This window comes from Mchenga conophoros, linkage group LG4, assembly GCF_057382185.1.
Source record: "Mchenga conophoros isolate Kocher_MC1m ecotype Shallow Benthic linkage group LG4, M_conophoros_male_GT1.1, whole genome shotgun sequence".
NCBI lineage: Eukaryota > Metazoa > Chordata > Actinopteri > Cichliformes > Cichlidae > Mchenga > Mchenga conophoros.
The window spans coordinates 241,204-260,933 of NC_140529.1; the positions used below are offsets into that span (position 1 = coordinate 241,204).

The following is a 19,730-nucleotide window of genomic DNA, read 5'->3' on the forward strand; positions in this document are numbered from 1 at the left end:
TAAACTACGTATTCTCTTATTGCTGTTACCAAGTTCCTATGAAAAGCAGATTTTTCCTATTGGTGACTCAGCTGGATCGGGGAGAGTGACTGAGGTAGATATTGAGCTGTCAGTGTTTTTATATAACATTAAAGTCCCTGAGGGTATGGCACCAAGCACCATTGAGAATTCCTGAACACTGATTGGAAAATTATATAGTGCAATAAAGTCGTTGTAAGTAAGTAGTTGTCCCTCTTTATTAACCAGCTGAGCCACCAATAGGATCCCATTTTGGAGCCAAGTTTCCAGGAAAAGTGATTTATTTTTCTATAAAATATCTCTGTTGTTCCAGATAAGGTATTTGTGAGGTGAGAAGTTGTGTTTATAAATGAGGGTCCACACTAAGAGGACCTGCTTATGGAAGGATGAAAGCTTTACAGGGAGTTTCTCACCATTGTAATTACAATTTAAAATAAAATTAAAGCCACCAAAATGAGAGAAAATATAATATGGTATAAAGTTCCAGATAGAGGTAGTTTTTAAGAAAATGTTTAGCCCAATTAATTTTGAAAGTGTTATTTAAAGTAGAAAAGTCTAAGACGTTAAGCCCACCTGATTTGTACTTATTCATCACAACAGTTTTTCTAATATAATGCGTACGGTTTTTCCATATAAAATTAAAGAGCATACGGTCAATATCTTTACTAATTTTCTTATCCAGATGTAAGGAGAGAGCAGCATATGTTAATTGGGATATCCCTTCTGCTTTAGTAATTAACACTCTACCTTTCAAAGACAAGTCCCTTTGCAGCCACTGGTTGAACTTTTTTAGGGTTTTCTGTATAATTGGAGTGAAGTTTGAAGAGCATCTTGATTTTTGGTCTTTGGATATTAACAGTCCCAAGTATGTGACTTCTTGTTTAACAGAGATATTACAGATAGTATTTGCAGGGCAGTCTTTAATTGCTAGTAACTCACACTTTTTTAGATTTAGGCATAAACCAGAGGCCTCAGAGAAATCACTAATCACAGTAAGGGCTGCAGGGATTTGGTTTGCATTCTTCAAGAAGAGTGTGGTGTCATTGGCTAACTGGCTGATGACGAGCTCCTTATCAGCTATGGTGATTCCTTGTACAACACTGTTTGAACTATTAGTTGCAAGAATTTGTGTACAAAGTAAAAATAAATATGGTGAAATAGGACATCCTTGGCGAATAGCACGTTTCAGGTCAAATCTCGGGGTGGAGCCGTTAATTATTTTAATAGAACTATTGCCATTGGCTTATCATTTTAACTGTAACACTGTTCAATCTCAACTTTGCACCTACCGTTTTCATCATTTATGTCACAAGCATTTGTAAGTGCAATTTGTTTGGAGGCACAATCGTCTAATTTTTGTGTGTGTGACAACATTTCTGCATCTCAAGAACGGTTTAGTTTGGACTACTTGCACAATTTTGCGCTTTAAACTGACCTGCAATTTCGTTTGACTAAAAACTTCACAGCAGACATTTGCCCAAATTTCTGGAAGCTTTCTGGGGTGAACACAGCCTCTCATCAGTTTAATATATGAAGTGCCAGATCTTTATTGCATGTCCACATCTCCACTCATGTGACTGAGGCCTGGTATCAGCTTGGCATCCTTTCATCTCTCTAACCTTTTAGTTAATTATGCCTTACTAAAAACATGTACAACAGAGAGCACAATCTGTGATTAGGTATTGAAACAGCTGTTTACTCCCCAGATGTTTGTGTCCTCAAAGAAATTCCATTTTGATTTATGTGAATGTATTGTGCAGGTACTTTCTCTGCTTCGCCCTCATTGCTTGCTTTATCTGAGAACATAATCTGCCTTCTTTTAGCTTGGGGTAGGCCTCACTTTATGTTTTAAATTAAAAAGCTTGAAGACAAAGTGAACTCTGGACAAGCGTGCGGCCTACCTGAAGCCCAGGTGGGCTTGTTGATAATCACATTTTCACACTCATCTCGGGGCACATCCATGGTGTTCTGGTGCCAGCCTGTCCCCTCTGTTTTTGTGGGGGTTTTCCCCACATACGAAAATGGCCGCTTCTGCCTGGAGGGAGTTTTTTATTTTTGCTTTGCAGCTGCACAGGATCTGTTTTAAACACTTCTATTTTAGGCAATTTTATAATATTTTAGACGACAGCACATAAAACACTGTTTGCTTGGACTGAAAACTGACTCACAAACAGGTTAGAGGCTCCACCCATAGAAGACCTGCAGGGAAAGATTTAATTAAAGATGCATCAACAACTATAACAAAAAAAGAATCCTATTAGACATGATTTTAAAAAAACAAAACAGTTATAGTCCCTGTTTACAACACCACACAGGTTGGAAACTAATTCTTGCAAAAATAATGCTTTCTACACAATTGCCCCAAGGGATCAATAAACTATTCTGATTCTGAAAGTCCAGATCACAATCCACACAACGGTGTATTCTTGGTATCCTTGGGAAATGTGTTGGATAGGTCTCAAATGTGGCCGGAACTCACATCTACATCAGAAGTCACATGAGATGATAAACCGTACCTTGATTTGATTTATAAATCGGAGTGTTATGGTCAGACGAAGCAAAGATTGACCTGTTTGGCCACAATGACAAGAGGTAAGTTCAGGGCAGTAATGTTGAGTCTTTAAAACTTAGTAACAGTGTTAACCAGGGTGGTAGCATCAATAGCTACAAAAAGCATCTGGTTGAAGTACAACTTACTAAAGGACATTTAACCAAATATTACTGGGGGTGTATGTATATATTTGGGCCTATATATACTTTTGACCCTGTGTGGATTAGAGAAAATCCAAAATAAAGAAGTCTTTTTTTAAAAGTCATTAAAGATGTACGCTGTATAATCATCCCTTGAAAAAAACGTTACATTAAAATCGTTTATAATTATATTTATAAAGCACAAATTTTAACTTGCAACAGCCTTAGAGGTACATACGTTTGACCTCGTGTAACCTTGGATTAGAGAAAGTTCAAAACCAGTTCAAACTTGTTTACCTAATTTTTGTTCATTTTAAAGAAATTAAAAATGTGTGCTGTACAATCATTTCACCCAGGACAATTCAAAGAGATCATGAAATTAAAGTCCATAGTGAGTCCCTGTAAACTTCTGACCTCAGCTGTATTTATTCACACTCAGGATGTCTGCATGACTCTGAGTCAACTTCCTGTGTTTGTGATGCAATTTCCATTCTGAACTTCTGAAGGGCAGCACGGTGGCACGGTGGTTAGCACTGTTGCCGCACAGCAAGAATGTCCTGAGTTCAATTCCAACATCAGGCCGGGGTCTTTCTGTGTGGAGTTTGCATGTTCTCCCCGTGTCTGCGTGGGTTCCCTCCGGGTACTCCGGCTTCCTCCCACCGTCCAAAGACATGAAGCTTGTGGGGATAGGTTAATTGGATAACCCAAATTGTCACTAGGTGTGAATGTGCAAATGTATGTGAGTGCGAATGGTTGTTTGTCCTTGTGTGTTAGCCTTGCGACAGACTGGCGACCTGTCCAGGGTGTACCCCGCCTCTCGCCCTATGACAGCTGGGATAGGCTCCAGCGCCCCCCGCGACCCTGAAAAGGATAAGCGGAAGTGAATGGATGGATGGATGGACTTCTGAAGAATATGAACCTGACAAATACCCTACAATTTGTAATAAATAATAAAAAATAAAGTAAACTAAGAATTTTTAAATAATTAAAAAGAAAAACTGAAATGAGATGTAGAGCACACTTCTAATGGATCATGTAGCAATGAAGAAGATAGCAGCTGATTAAATAGGCACTAGTGGTTTAAAAAGACCTCTAAATATAAATGTAAAGCATTAATATAGCAAATTATCAAATTATGAGCTTTACGAGAAATAATAGCTTATTTCCTTATTTGTTAATCATTTGAAAGAGCGCATTTTGTTAAGTGCATACTCCAGATCAGACGGTGGCGCTAAAGCGACCAAAAGCTGTTTTTCTAACCGTCAATAAAGACAAAACAGAAGGAAGAAGATCAGCTAAAAGAAGAGGAGACACATTGACACATTACTGCTGCTCTGCTCAGCAGCTCGGCTCAGGTGAGACCTGTAAAAAACAGAACTACAAACCAACACTTGTTAGTATTTGCTAGAGATGCTAGCTGTTGTTAGCTTTAGCCTCAGTAGCCGTTATTTTGACACTGCCTGCGCAGAACAAGCTAGTGCTAAACCCAGTGTGTGCATGTGCAAGGTGTTCACCTGGCATACTGAACTGTACTTTTTAACCATGCGAATATTAATGTGCTAAGTGATGCATGTATTTAGTTAACATTTGCTTAATAAGATTGTCCGAAGTCTGGTGATATCAAGTTATTGGTTGTTGCTAGCAGGTGGGGCTTAAGTGGTTAAGAAGATAAAGGAAGATCCATAACTCCTACTGTTCTTATTACAATGAATTACCATTTAATTCCCCCGCTTTTTTGGCTGTATGTGTGTTTATTATTGTCATGTTGGTAGTTGCATTCAGATGGACTTTAAAGGTACAGTAAATAATTTCTTATAAGGTATTTACTGATTATTTTTTACCTGCAGGTAGCTGGTGATTGCCAAGTAATGGAGCGTGTGATGGGAGGAGGAATGCTACCGGTGGTTTTAACCGGTTTGGGAGTCGTATTGTTGTACCGGATACTTGTACGTCTCAGAAAAGGGGCTTCAGTCCAAGGTGCTGTAGTGGTCATAACTGGGGCCAGCTCTGGACTCGGGAAAGGTCAGCCTCCATTCATTCATTTCAGCTTACATGTGCAAACTCTCTAAACCATACTGCTTTAGTGCTAGTAGGCTTTTATTTAGATAATGTGCAATCTCATTCTTCAGTGTTGTTGTGCAGATGCCAACATGTAGTTGTAGTTCTTTATCAGATTTGGACATTGTACTGCCCGTTGGTTGTCTCGGACCAGTCTGCGTGCGATCAATGGGAAATTAGGATTTAAACATATATACGTATACATGAATCATTTTGTCCCATTTCAGACACCAAACACTCTTTGATAAATTCCTGGTCAGAGAGTGGATTCCTGATTTTTGTAGGAAACCACATTACAAATTTGTCACTTCTATTTTGAACATGAATGCTATTTTTTTACTTTACAAACACATGTTTGTGAGCGAATGCATCTCCTCTGTAAGTGTGCCTGATCTTTTGTTTCTGAGAGTTTCTAGCCCCGAAAGATGTCAGCTGACCTTTAAAAACAGGAAAGATTGATACGGAGTGTAGAGTTTTTAACAGGACGTAGACTTCTCAATATTTAATTACTGAAGTCAGAGGTAAAGCCATGTGTTTAGTTTGTGGAGAGCAGAGTGCTCTGTTTATGGATTACAGATTGAATCCCCTTTGTGAGACTAAACAGAGAGAGAAAAGAGCTGGACTGTTGCTAGCAAATCTGCGAAAAGCAACAGGACTTTTCACTAAGCCTCACACATCCAGGGATGGAGCAGGCAAGACCAGCTTTGTGATTTCAAACAAGCCATCCTCTGAGGAGTTTATCAAAGAGTGCTTGGTGGCTGTGGATGACAGTTGTGATGACCCAGCCCTGTTAATGAATTTTTTACATGGGACAACGAAAAGAGTTTAGCAGCCACAGGCTCAGTAAAAGGGACTACCAAGGTTTGTTTGTTTGTAAACAACTTACACCTGTCAAAATCTGACAGGGAAAAATGTGGGACTTTTAAAGCAGATGCAAGATAAAGTGACTGAAATGAAGCCAGAAGTAAAATTGCTTTTTTTCCCCGCTGAATCGTACAGCAGAAGGTGTTGTGCAAGTCAGTGAACCATGCTGTTGGTGTTGTAACTAAAACCGTTAACTTCAGTTTGTTGCACTGTTGATTCACTGGATGCACTTGTAGAAACTCAAGACGGACTAGATTCCTGTAGCTGAGCAAGAAAAAATAATTAAAAATAGCAATAGCACTTATTTTAAAATAAAGTTAAGTCTTTTAAATTTTGCAAAAATATGGACATTTTGTGCACAATTGTTTTGGGGAATGTTTATTATATCATGATAAAAATGTTAGCAGTTTTCTTCTATGCTTATTTCAGTTTTATAAAGTGCTCCTGGTAAGAATTAAAGAGATACTGAGCAGATTTGAGTTCAGCTTAGTGGTGTGGCTCTCTGCACCCACCCCTGTTTTATGCTCACTAATCTACAACGAGAATTCTGCATTGTAGAGTCTGCGCGGGTCTTCCACGCTGCAGGTGCACGGCTTGTGTGGACGTGACGCAGCTCGCCTGCAGCAGGTGGTCCAAGAACTAACAGCGAGTTCAGCAAACACACAGAAACTGGTATGTATATACACACAAAGGAGTAACACAATAAAGTCTGGTCTGTCTGAACTATAGCTTAGCCTCTAAGGATCCATTTGTAAAGAGTCGTTTTGTTTCGCTTTGGTTATCCACCAGATTCACACTCCCTGTACTGTTGTCTTCGACCTGGCTAAAACAGACACGGTGGAGAGAGCTGCAGAAGAGATCCTGAAATGTTACGGACAAGTGGACATCCTCATTAATAATGCTGGAATCAGTTACCTTGGCAATATACTAGAGACTCACATTTCAGTTCAGCGGGATGTTATGGAGACAAATTACTTCGGGCCCGTTGCTCTTACACAAGGTTTGTTTAATCTTGTTGGTTTCAGCGTACGGGATGTTTTCATTTATTTTGGCTTGTGGTTGAAAGAGCCGAGCTAAATGTGAAGTTAATAAGTCATTTATGTAGAGATTTGGGTGAAGATTATCATGAATATGAGTCAGCCCTCTCTCTTTCATTTCTTTCCTCTCTCCACAGCTCTCCTGCCTTCCATGGTTCGCCGGCACAGCGGCCATATTGTAGTGATTAGCAGCGTCCAGGGGAAGATAGCCATTCCTTACCGGTCAGCCTGTAAGTCGTCTTTGATTAATGCAAACAAACACAACATGAGTTTGCCAGCAGGAGGAGGGTAACTAAAGCAAGCCTCTGATTTGTCTCATGCTGGTCAGATGCTGCGTCCAAGCACGCCACCCAGGCCTACTTCGACTGCTTGCGGGCAGAGATGGAGCGCTACGGGATCCCAGTGACTGTGATCAGCCCCGGGTACATCTGAACCAACCTGTCGATCAATGCTGTCACAGGAGATGGATCCAAGTATGGAGGTGAGGCAGTGAGAGGATGGAACAAAAGAGTAACAGTAGCAAAAGCAGCATTTTTAAGAGTCAGCTGGTAACAGGTGATAAATCTCAGAGTTATTAAGGTGGTGTTGGAATGTGTGTGGATCTTTGATGCCAGCTGGGATTTTGTGTTTTCTTACTGATTTTTTTTTTTGACTACATAAGGAAAAGACTACAAGCCAAATGGATTTTTATAACTAAATAATAAAAGTAAGAAGCAACATAACCAGAGTAATTTATAAGTTATTGTAGGGTCTTTCTTACCTTACATTAAAAAGCACCTCGAGGCAACTGCTGTTGTGATTTGGTACTATATAAATAAAAGTAATTTGAATTAATTGAAGTAATCTGTACTCTCTTGTATCAATGATGCAACATGTCTCTTGTCTTTGCAACTACCGCTCAGTGTTGGACAGAACTACAGCTACGGGCTGGGACCCCAGGGACGTGGCGTGGGAAGTCCTAAAGGCTGTTCGTCAGCAAAGTAAAGACGTGGTTTTGGCCGGCCCTCTGCCCACTGCTGCAGTATACCTCCGCACACTCTGGCCTGCACTTTTCTTCAAGCTCATGTCCTCGCGCGCTCGAAAGGAGCAAAAACCTAAGGATAAGTGATGTTCGAGCTGGTGAGGTCTAGGACCTGAAATAAGCAAGACTTTGGAGGAAATGAGGAGATCTGTTTTATAACATCTGGGACAGAGCTGGAGTGGGTTTTTGTACTATTCATTGTTTAATGTCTAATTTACATGTTGATATTGTCTGTCATGTCTGAGAAACTTTTACCCTTCCCACCCAAAAACAACAAAAATTGTTGGCAAAAGCCTGCAGTATCACATTTTGCAGGCTGGTGAGAAGAGATGGTTTAATTTGAACTCCATAATTTGGGACTCCTGATGCAAACAGAACAGCTTAAATAAACCAAACTGTGGTAAAGGAATCATGTCTGATGTTTTGGCAGAATGTCTACCCACAACTGTGTCACTTACTCTCCTTTAAAATATCTACTGTGGTTACAAAGTCAACGTTTGCCAACAATTTCTCATTGAAAAATGGTGCAGCACCCGACCTGTTTCTGGGTCATATTTTCCATGCAGTATGCAGAGCACATCACTGAAAATGAGTCACTTCAGCACACGTACGTGCAGTCGAGTTTTTGTTTCCGGCTAATATTCTTTGTCACTTTAAAGTGTCGTCTGGATTGGAGCATGATTGTACTTTTATTGGGAGCAGCGAGGAATTCAGTGTGGAGTCTGTGCGGATAAACCACTCATCCATCTCTGGAGAAGCTGACAAACCTGTCAGAAACAAGCCCAAGGCCAAAGACCGAACTTTGTACAAGCTTGCATATGAACTGCTGTGTATCCCCCAAACACAGTGAATACAAGAAAACAGGCAGGTTTTTATAACTATCTTTATGCACAGAATAAAACACCTTTTACAAACTGAAAACAGTATTTTTTTTTCCTCCTTTCTTGGATGTCACCTTAAATTAAAACAGAAAAAACACTTGTCTCAGAAATATTAACAATAAATAGTCCAAATAATGATTTACATTATGTTACAAAAGCGCAGTGAATACTGGAATTTCCATTTGTACAAATACATCCTTCAATAGGATTCCTTATTAAGAATCATCTAGTGTGACAAGATCAAGCGTTTCCAAATGTTCACAAACTAACACCACAGGAGCGCTTACATTTGTTAGATCGTCTTACAATCTCGTTTGTGGAATGACAAAGAGGTCTAACAGTTTACACCAAACGGGTTCACACAGCTGCATAGAGATGATGCTGGTTGATCAAATTAAATGTGAAGGCAATGAGTCTGTACTGCATGAAAAATTCAGAGAAACGATGTCTGCTTCTGTAACATGCAAGAGCCACTCTTTAGTCATAGTGTTTTGTTAGCATCCACTAGTCAGAGGAAAGTAATTTGGGGGCATATAATAAAAAACAAAAATTAAAATAAATGGAGTCAACTATGGCTTTAGTGTTTCATTAAATTAACCGCTCGCTCTTATGGAGTGTATTTCTACTGGGAACTCAATAGTAGCCAGGACATTCATAATTCTAGTTTGTCAAACAAAATGAATGTGTGGCTGCAGCCAGCTCATTTGTTTGAACTAATTAGGACGGCAAGAAAGCAACAGAACTAAGGAAAGTAAATGAGCAACATTGTTAGATTTCCTTGTAATCGATGGCGTCGGCAAGAGAGCGCCCACCTGTTGTGTCAGCGTTACTGAAAACGACAGCAAAAGTAAACAAAGACACGCCCTCCTTGCTGTTGATCTGGAAGCTTCAGGTCTGGATAGGTCACCTTTTAAAACAGCGCAAGCCTGAATGTATGTTAACAGACAGGCACGCATCAGAGTGCTGCCGCTCACGCGCATCTTTTTGAGTTGTTCATCTCCCTTCATTAAAACCTTCCTGTGCAATTCACGCTCACATCTACAATACAGGAGGGAAATTCTCCCTATTGCAGCTTGCGAATGAGGAGCTGGGAAAGCGCCGAGTCAAAGGAAACGTTTTAATGTGAACGTTCCTCAAGGCTTTCATTCAGACGCAACAACCATGAAGAACAGTACATTACGCACATTATGCTGTTTGTGGCTATAAGCACTGTCAGCACAGACTCTTTAAAACATTCTGATTCAGTCTCCAAATACCACACGTGTGAAGAGGGCTTAAATATCTAAAAAGGTATTCCTGTTTATGCAACAAAATCCAATATTTGAACTTGCATCTCTGCACACAAAACTAATGAGAAATGAATGCAACAATAAAATAATTCCAATAACATTTTCAGCATCTGTGGAGCTACCCAAGTGGAGTCAACCAACAAGCTGCCATTTTTTATTTGTATTTGTTTGTTTTTTTTGTTTTGTTTTGTTTGTTTGTTTTTTTTTAAATGTGGGTTTGAGAAATGAAGAACCCGATTCCAAACACGTGTGACTACAACACAATCTGTAACACCTGAACTCATAAGAGATGAGGAACAAAAAGAAAAGAAAAAAGGAGGCCAACAGGAAAAATGAACTTCTACACATCACTTTGTTTTGTTCCACTTTTGCTACTGAACTATGCCAAGTATCTCTTTCTCACCGACATTACTTTTAATAAAAATCACAGTCCAGTGGCTGTTTGCCACCAGCTGATGATCTGAACTGCACATTTTGAGCGGTCAGCCTTACAGCCTTTAATACACACGCACACACAGATACATTCATGCACTCACACACCGAGAGCAGGAAGAGACATGAAAGATCAGATATTTTGTTCGGATATGGCATAGTATTTTCCTGTACATGAGGTTGTATCTTTGTAAACTCATTTGTTTTATCTAAAGTGTTTGTATTTAAAGGGAATTGTTCCTTAGAGAACAGTTCAGTGAAACCAACGCAACTCGCTTTTGAACAATGGTCACGGTTGACCACCTATTATTGCACTTTTACAAACAGGCCATGGATGGCTTTGAGGGGGGATGGGGTTGGCCTTTCTCCCCAGTCTTCTTTCTCCAAACAGGGAGAAGACAGAGAGGAAACCTCTCCTCTCCTCACTTACAGTACCTCTTGTCACCAACAACATGATGCTCTAGGTGAGCAAAGTTCTGCCTTGGTCTCTTTTTAGGAATGGCCTGCTTATCGACAGGTGTGAGAACCAGACGTGGTAAAAGTTGGGGTAATTTGCAGCTGCTGGCTGCAAATCGGTTTTGAATTTCTAGCAGTAGTCACTGCTTCCAAGTGTGGGCCCAGAAGTTTGTGTCTCTCTCTCCTGGAACTGTGGAAATGCCTGGAACTGGCTGTAGATTAGAGGTACAGATGACCATGGCTTGGTGGAGTCTTCCTCAGGGAGGTGGAATGGAGGGCTCAGTTACGGCGAGCTCCTGAGCCAGATCATTGAAGCGAGCGATGTAGTCTATGCTGCTCTCACTCATCATACAAGCAAGCTGAGAATCCATCTGCAAGCAACACCAAAGAGCTTTCAGACTGACAACAAGGGCAAATCCAAGAAGGAGAAAAAACCCCCAAAAAACAAGATTTTTCCAGACATCCCTCGAACAGTTTCATACTTTAGGTCAAGAGTGCAGGGGGGGAAAAGTTCATCACATCAATATCTGTCAATGAAATTAAATTATTTACTGAAAAAGCAGATGTGTTAGTCCAAACACAGGAGGCAACAGTCACCGGGCTCTATTCACCTCCCAGGCAGGTTTGGGCCCCATCCCAGGAAACAGGTTTAAGCTAACAAGTCTGCGTTTGTTAACCCTGAGATGAATCACTTAACACAATCTGAACTAAACCTGCTCACTGGCAGGTTATCTTTAACAAACTTAGAGCTTCTCTCTGCCTCATCCCCTCCTGCCACACCTGAACCAGCTAACTGACACTCCCGATTCATTTCTTCATAAAGTCGCTATCAAAGCACGCAAGAGAGCGAGAGAGAGCACTAAAAATGAAAACGTGTTCACAGACTGAGATTCAGATATTAAATGCTGTCAGCATTTCAAAAGGTATGGTGTCTGAATCTCAGGGTGTGACTCAACAAGTTTTTCATTAAAAATCACCTAAAATTTGGTGGATCAGCCCAGAAGCTGATCTATCCAAAAGGTACCATGTGGTCCCTAACACAACCGGCTCTGGGTCAGAGTCCACTTGCACAGCAGGACAGATCCAAAAGGGGATAAGAACCACATTTTCAGAGTGGATATAAATGCAGGTTATTTTTAAAATGGGAAGTGATGTTTTTACATTTACATTTTAGAGACTAATTAATAACATATAACATGTTGGTTGCTGAGATTCAGACTGTGTTGTGTTTGTGGCAAGTGTTGCTTCTCAGTCACAACTTTCTTTCATTTAATCAACAAGCATTTACTTACCTCTGCCACATCAGGAAGGCCACGGGATTGAATCATGAGAATCATGAGAATTGCAGTCCAGGAGGCTAGGACCGAGTAGAGCTGTGCCACTGGAGGGGCCAGTGGGGGTTAGGGTGGTCCGTCTGCCCTTATCAGGAGAGACCATGCTGGCTGCAAGGAAAATAAGAGCAAAAGACTGAGTAAATGGCCTTTCATCATACAGCTGTGTTAGTAATATTGGGGATTTTACAAACAAATCTTTGTAAATGTTGACTGCACGTGCTGCTGTATGCAGCATTTTTAGTGGGAAGTAATGATAAAAATACATCCACTTAATATTCTGTTCTTCTTGGCCTAAAATGTAACTTCTGGCACACTCTTGAGAAAGGAAGCAAAAAAACTCTTACAAAGGAGGCATCCCAGTGTGGAGTCAGACGAGTCGCTGGGGTACCACTGAGGGTCGTGGCTGGGTGAAGGGATCCAGCCTCTGGATGGGCTGAGCGAGGGAGACGAGGCCAGCAGTTTGGAGCCGTCGCTGTTGCCCAGCTTGGCTGGAGAGAGAGCAGCCTCCTCACCTGCAGTGCAGCAGGCAAACAGAAATGAGATATCAGCGATTAAACTCAGCAGGCTCAGATGTTTAGCTGCTTGGATGTCAACGTGCACTCTTTTCCACAACCTGCAGAGGAATTAATGCTGTGGAGCCACAAAGCTGACCTCAGTGGTAATTACAAAACCTTTCTAACCTACTCTCACTTTCCATTTCACTAAACAAACATCATCAAGCTTTATTTAGCAGTTTCTTGTCAATATGGCTCGGGTAAGACGTCTGCACGTGCACGCACCGTAATGTGTGGAGTTGATGGCAAGCTCGATGATGGAGTCGCTGATCTGCGTTTGAGGTTCTCCGGGGGTTAGAGCCTCTTCAGGAGGGCCTGGGAGTGAGATATCAAGGAGCGAGGCAACGCTCGGGGGAGAGAGGAGTGAGTCTCCCCCGCCGGTGACTCCAGGAGACGGAGGTGGTACGCCATTCTATGGAAAGAGCGATTTAACTTAGCACATCACATTTTTTTAAACCATTTATTCAAGCATAGCTGACAATTTTCTTTACCAAATGGTGATCAGCTACGACTGGAAAACAAATGAGGTTACGCAGACTCACTGCCTTTAACTAAGCCAAGTGTTCCCTCACAAAGGTCCACTGTGAGCAAGGAAACGCTCTGATGGCGATACAAACAGCTTTATTTATCCCATCAGGGCAAACTGTTTGGAGCAGCTTGTTTTTAAACCGTAACAGACAAATAAACAGGTGATCATGAATATGACAACTGTATGCAAGAATAATGTCTACAAAGAAAATCTATAAAAATTACTAAATCATTTGTGAAGTCTTGTACGACAGATGCACAGTAAAAAGAAAAACATTATGCAAAACCTGGCCTACACCGCACAGATAAACAGAAAATCATTAGAGTGAGCAATAACTTTCATTAAAGTAAGATAAATCAAAAACTGACCGTTTTAAATGTAACACTCCAAGATGGTAATGGGCAATAGCATTTATTCTAATGCCACAGGCAAGGAGGAGACATCAAATGAAGGAGGGTTCTAGTCCGTGTGTGTGTGTGTGTGTGTGTGTGTGTGTGTGTGTGTGTGTGTGTGTGTGTGTGTCTCTGACCTCTGGAACATTTTGCTGGTGGAGTTGAGAGTCTGGCTCAGCATCAGCAATGGGAGTGGTGGCGAGAAGAGCGCTGTTATCCACAGTGGAAGAATCCACCTCCCGACAGGGACTGCCTGGGATGATGCCTGCAGACTTAGCTGCCAGGTCAATGGCACCTGAAAGTATTAACAGTTCAGGCAAACGAGAGATTTGTCATATCACTCCTGATAAGCATCAACAGCAACAGCATGTGAAGAGCAGAGCAGGAAGAAAAAAAAAAAAAAAGGATGGTCCAAGGTCTTCTGGAAAAATGTTTTTGCTTCTGTCGTCTGCACAGAAATACTGTCTGTCACTGACCTTCTCAGAGTTCTAGATTTTGACACAGGAATCTTACACAAATACAACTTGGACCTTAAATATGTTTTTAAGCAATTTTATAAAATATGTCTGTGAAGGTTCTCAGTCATCCAGGTCATCGTAGTCAAAGGAGCTTACAAAGAAAAGCATCTGGACTTCTTTAAGTTACTTGAAGACGTTTCACCTCTCATCCGAGAAGCTTCTTCAGTTCTAAGGTCAAATGGTGGGGAGTCCCAGATTTAAACCTAGTGGGAGTATCCCCCCACAGAGGGACAAAAGGACCCCTGATGATCCTCTAATCGCCTGAGCCAAGGTGTGAAACTGGGTGCTTATAAAAGCAAAGTTGTTGACCCCATAAAAACAACAATATGTAATTTTTTTGCAGTATATTTGGTGTAGAGTTTATCAATATTTCAATAAAACAGAAAAATGTAGTAGATAACAGAAGAAGTCCATACTAGAGAGCTGGCTGGCCCCCGCAGAGCTGGATGTTGCTGGGGTTGTTTTAGTTTGGACAGAGCGAGAGGAAGGAGCTAGTCGGGGATGGATCGGCCGGAAAGATCCAGTTCCTGAAGGAAGAAACAGGAAGTGAGAGAGCAGACAATTACCAGAGGGTCTTGCTGAGAAAGAGAAATCGTTTTTAGCTGTGATTTCATTAATGCATACTGTAAAACTACGCCCTAAACATTTCCAGCCTCAGCTGACGACATATTCTATCGTTCTGTCCTGCCATCTGAGGAGTACCTGTGGCAGAGGAGTTGGAGAGGATGGAGAAGGAGCAGACGTGTTGAGGAGTGTCTCCTGTAGTTCTGGGCAGCAGTGTTCGCTGTGAACGAGAAAGAAGTGGCCAAACAAAAACACACTTAGGAAAACCCGCCTTCCACCCAACCAAGCCCAGAACTGATGAATGGATAATGATCTTGCTCTCACCTGAACTACAAGTGGTTTGCGAAGTTGTCTGTTCCGAGGTTTTCTCTGTCTAGAAAGGAAAAGATCTGACTGCATCTGTGAGAAAAAGAAAAGAAAAAAGCACATATTAATGCTCGTTAATACATGAATTATGTCTCTGTACAGTTGGCATAAACAAAAAATGATGCATTATTCTGGCTTACACTGATCGAGTCGAGCTGCTGTCTGAAGGCTAGCTCTGCCTCTTTGTTAGGGGAGAACATTCGGTTGTGCCGTGAGCTGTTGGGTGGCAGCGTGGTGGGTACTGCGAACACGCTGCTTTCTGATTCGCCAACTGCAGTAGAACCCAGCAGAGAGCGGGTAAGGTTGCGCCCACCTGAACAGGATTGAAACAGATGTGGTGCCACATCAGGAAAGGCAGCTATTTGAAGACAACTTCTAAAGAGGAAGCATCGGTGCTGCATAATTACTTCTCGCTGTTTAATAACTACAGCACTGTAAGTACAGAAAAGACTTTATCACAAAAGCCAGCAGGAGAGAGACATAAATACCTCCAGCACTTGGCAGCTGTAACTTGGGCATGCGCAAAGACGCCTGCGGCCGCCCACAGCTGGGGCTACGGGCGCCTGCAACAGGACCCTTCGCCGGAGGTGTGAGGACCTGGTTTTGCTCCTCCTGATAGGTCTTGAGGGGTGATGTGGCTGTGGAGCACAGCTCTGGAGCCTGAAGGAAAAGACACATGATATGCTCCTATCTCGAAATAGCACTTTCATTGAAAAAGACAAAAAAAAACCAAACAAAAAAAAAAACCTGTGGTGTTCATAGTACATAACCAGTAACATGTTTTTCATCAGCTGGCTTTGTACGGAATATAAACTCTTCACACTGCTGCATCTTAAAAATGTTTAATTTTAAGCCTTAATGCCACTGATAATTACACATTTTTCATCTTTTCAACTTGTAATTTAAACAACACACCAGGCCACAATCTTGGAAGACAGAAAAGGGAAAACTTACCAGAGGTTTGGGGTTGACTTCAGTGGAAACCAGCTTGAGTAAGCAGCGCAAAACTCGATTTGTCCTGTCGGGCTTTGGCTGCACTGAGGCTTGTCCCTCTTCTGAGTTGCTGGGTGGAGCTGTGACCGGCTGCCACTCGTACTCCAGCTGCAGCTTGCCTGGCTTCCCAAACATCAGGTACAGCTCGGCCAGGGTGACGTTCTCTGCGTCACGGGCGCTCCAGCCTTCCTCTCTGATCTGCTCAACGACCCGTTCTTTGGTCGCTGGTGGGGAAGCTTGCGACACGGCTTCGTCTGAGCCAGTCACTGGAGGTTTGACTGAAGGAGGCTGATTTGCCTCCGAGGAAGACGCGCTGGTGCTCTGCTCCTCTTTGTACTGCTCAGCGGAGCCATCGGCACCACTACATGACCTGTCCGTGCTTCTGGTCATGGCTAAACCACCACTGACCTCAACGCCAGTGCAGGCCTTTCCTGGATCAGAAGATCCCATCCCATCTCCCTCTTCTCTGACAGTCAGCTGAGAGGAAACTGGGACACAAGGGGACTGAAGTCTCTTCTCCTCTACCTTTGCAGAACTGTCTGCTGATGGATCAGGGTTGGGGGTTTCAGTTCGACGAGCATCACCCGTTATAGTCAGTGAAGCACCAGCAACAGCAGCGCTTCCCCGCCCAGATTTGCTGCCAGTTCGAGGTTGTGGAGCTGCATGGATGCCCAGGATCTGGGCAGCTGGCAACTCCTTGGCATTAGGTCGGCTCTTGCCACTCTCGATCCAATGGACAGTGCAGGACGCTTTGGAGTGAACCACACGTGCCACCCCAGGCAGTGTAGTCAATGTGCAGCTCTCAGCTGGAAAAAGAAAAAGTTCTTCCTTCTGAGTTATGCTGGGAGAGGCTGTGCTGGTCTGGTTGCCTTCTAGAGCCTCTCTCTCCATGAGACTCTTAAGCTGAGTTTTCAAAGTTAAGGACCAGTTTATATTCGACACAAGCTGGTACAGTGGGGCAAAAAAGTATTTAGTCAGCCACCGATTGTGCAAGTTCCCCCACTTAAAATGATGACAGAGGTCAGTAATTTGCACCAGAGGTACACTTCAACTGTGAGAGACAGAATGTGGAAAAAAAAAAAATCCATGAATTCACATGGTAGGATTTGTAAAGAATTTATTTGTAAATCAGGGTGGAAAATAAGTATTTGGTCACCTCAAACAAGGAAAATCTCTGGCTCTCACAGACCTGTAACGTCTTCTGTAAGACGCTTTTCTGTCCCCCCACTCGTTACCTGTATGAATGGCACCTGTTTGAACTCATCTGTATAAAAGACACCTGTCCACAGCCTCAAACAGTCAGACTCCAAACTCCGCTATGGCCAAGACCAAAGAGCTTTCGAAGGACACCAGGAAAAGTATTGTAGACCTGCACCAGACTGGGAAGAGTGAATCTACAATAGGCAAGCAGCTTGGTGTGAAAAAATCAACTGTGGGAGCAATCATCAGAAAATGGAAGACATACAAGACCACTGATAATCTCCCTCGATCTGGGGCTCCACGCAAGATCTCATCCCGTGGGGTCAAAATGATCATGAGAACGGTGAGCAAAGATCCCAGAACCACACGGGGGGACCTGGTGAATGACCTGCAGAGAGCTGGGACCAAAGTAACAAAGGTCACCATCAGTAACACACTACAACGGCAGGGAATCAAATCCCGCAGTGCCAGACGTGGTCCGCTGCTGAAGCCAGTGCATGTCCAGGCCCGTCTGAAGTTTGCCAGAGAGCACATGGATGATACAGCAGAGGATTGGGAGAATGTCATGTGGTCAGATGAAACCAAAGTAGAACTTTTTGGTATAAACTCAACTCGTCGTGTTTGGAGGAAGAAGAATACTGAGTTGCATCCCAAGAACACCATACCTACTGTGAAGCATGGGGGTGGAAACATCATGCTATGGGGCTGTTTTTCTGCCAAGGGGACAGGACGACTGATCCGTGTTAAGGACAGAATGAATGGGGCCATGTATCGTGAGATTTTGAGCCAAAACCTCCTTCCATCAGTGAGAACTTTGAAGATGAAACGAGGCTGGGTCTTCCAACATGACAATGATCCAAAACACACCGCCCGGGCAACAAAGGAGTGGCTCCGTAAGAAGCATTTGAAAGTCCTGGAGTGGCCTAGCCAGTCTCCAGACCTCAACCCCATAGAAAATCTGTGGCGGGAGTTGAAAGTCCGTGTTGCTCGGCGACAGCCCCAAAACATCACTGCTCTCGAGAAGATCTGCATGGAGGAATGGGCCAAAATACCAGCTACTGTGTGTGCAAACCTGGTAAAGACCTATAGTAAACGTTTGACCTCTGTTATTGCCAACAAAGGTTATGTTACAAAGTATTGAGTTGTATTTTTGTTATTGACCAAATACTTATTTTCCACCCTGATTTACGAATAAATTCTTTACAAATCCTACCATGTGGATTCATGGATTTTTTTTTTTTTCCACATTCTGTCTCTCACAGTTGAAGTGTACCTCTGGTACAAATTACTGACCTCTGTCATCATTTTAGGTGGGGGAACTTGCACAATCGGTGGCTGACTAAATACTTTTTTGCCCCACTGTATATGCCCCAGAAAGCAGCATGTTAGAGCAGTACATTTCTAATATGTACACTAGGAATGAAAAACACTCTGAAGAGTTTTGCATACATATTGCACTGTAATGTTTTTTTTAAAAAGGATACAATCCACTGGTCATGATAAGCCCACTTCTGTTTCAGATACTCTATGAGGCTGGAAACTTTCCTGTGGAGCTCCACCACCATCCTGAGAAAACAGAAAAAACATTTGATGTCAACTTTGCAAAATACAACACTACCAGGTCGAATACGTCTGACATAAACTACTTCTACATTTTACACTTAGACTACTGTGGATCAAATTTAATAGAGTTTTCTAAAACCGAAATAATCCTGTGTGGGAAAAATCAAAACGCCAACTACGTGCTCCAAAAATAACTAAAATAAAACAGAAATGTTCATTAATGTATAGTTTTACTATATTTGTTTTGTCACGTTTGCAAACAAATGCATACTGACATTGCTGTAATTCAGCCATTTTCACAAAGTCTTTACCCTTCTTCAACCTACCCATGATAAATAACCCTTATTATCATAATAATTAAACAAAAAAACAAAAAAAAACCCTAACACTGAAACCAGTAAAAACGAAACTGAACCTCAAAAGAAGCAAACCCAGTCTGAACACTAACTGAAAACTGAACTGAGAACAAAAATTAAAAATGAAAGAAATAGAGTTTAAACTTTGAACAGCATCATGTCTGAGGGTGTTTACACTTTTCAAATTTCACGAGTTAGCTTAAAAAAAAAACATATACACACATATTTAATTTGCACAAAAAAAAAAAAAAAAAAAAAAAAAGAGCTGACCCAGAAAACGGTGGAAAACATGCAAACCATCAAACTGAAATAAGCAGTCTGAAGCCAAGAAGAGGTTCTTAAATTAGCTCAGGCTTTGTTGCATCACCATGGCTTGAACTAATAAAATAAATAAATAAAATAATAATAGAAAATGAATTAATGAAGGTATGACATCTCTCCGACTCTTGGATGTTATGCTTTTGAAAATATATTGTGGTTCTTATCCATGTCAGACCTGAGGCGAGGGTTGTGGGCAAGACTCTGAACTCGGGCCCAGGAGTGGTTACTGCGTGGCTGGAGCTCCACTGCCACCTTCAAGGGCAGACGCACCGGCTTCTGGTCCTCTTCATCAC

At 42.0% G+C, this 19,730-nt stretch overlaps 2 pseudogenes; one reads left to right on the forward strand and one right to left on the reverse strand.

Moving 5' to 3' along the window:
• The first annotated feature begins 4,349 nt into the window (after window positions 1-4,349).
• LOC146575203 (peroxisomal reductase activating PPAR-gamma-like) lies at window positions 4,350-8,610 on the forward strand (annotated as a pseudogene).
• Window positions 8,559-19,722, reverse strand: LOC146575204 (protein cramped-like; annotated as a pseudogene).
• Between the last annotated feature and the right edge of the window lie 8 nt (window positions 19,723-19,730).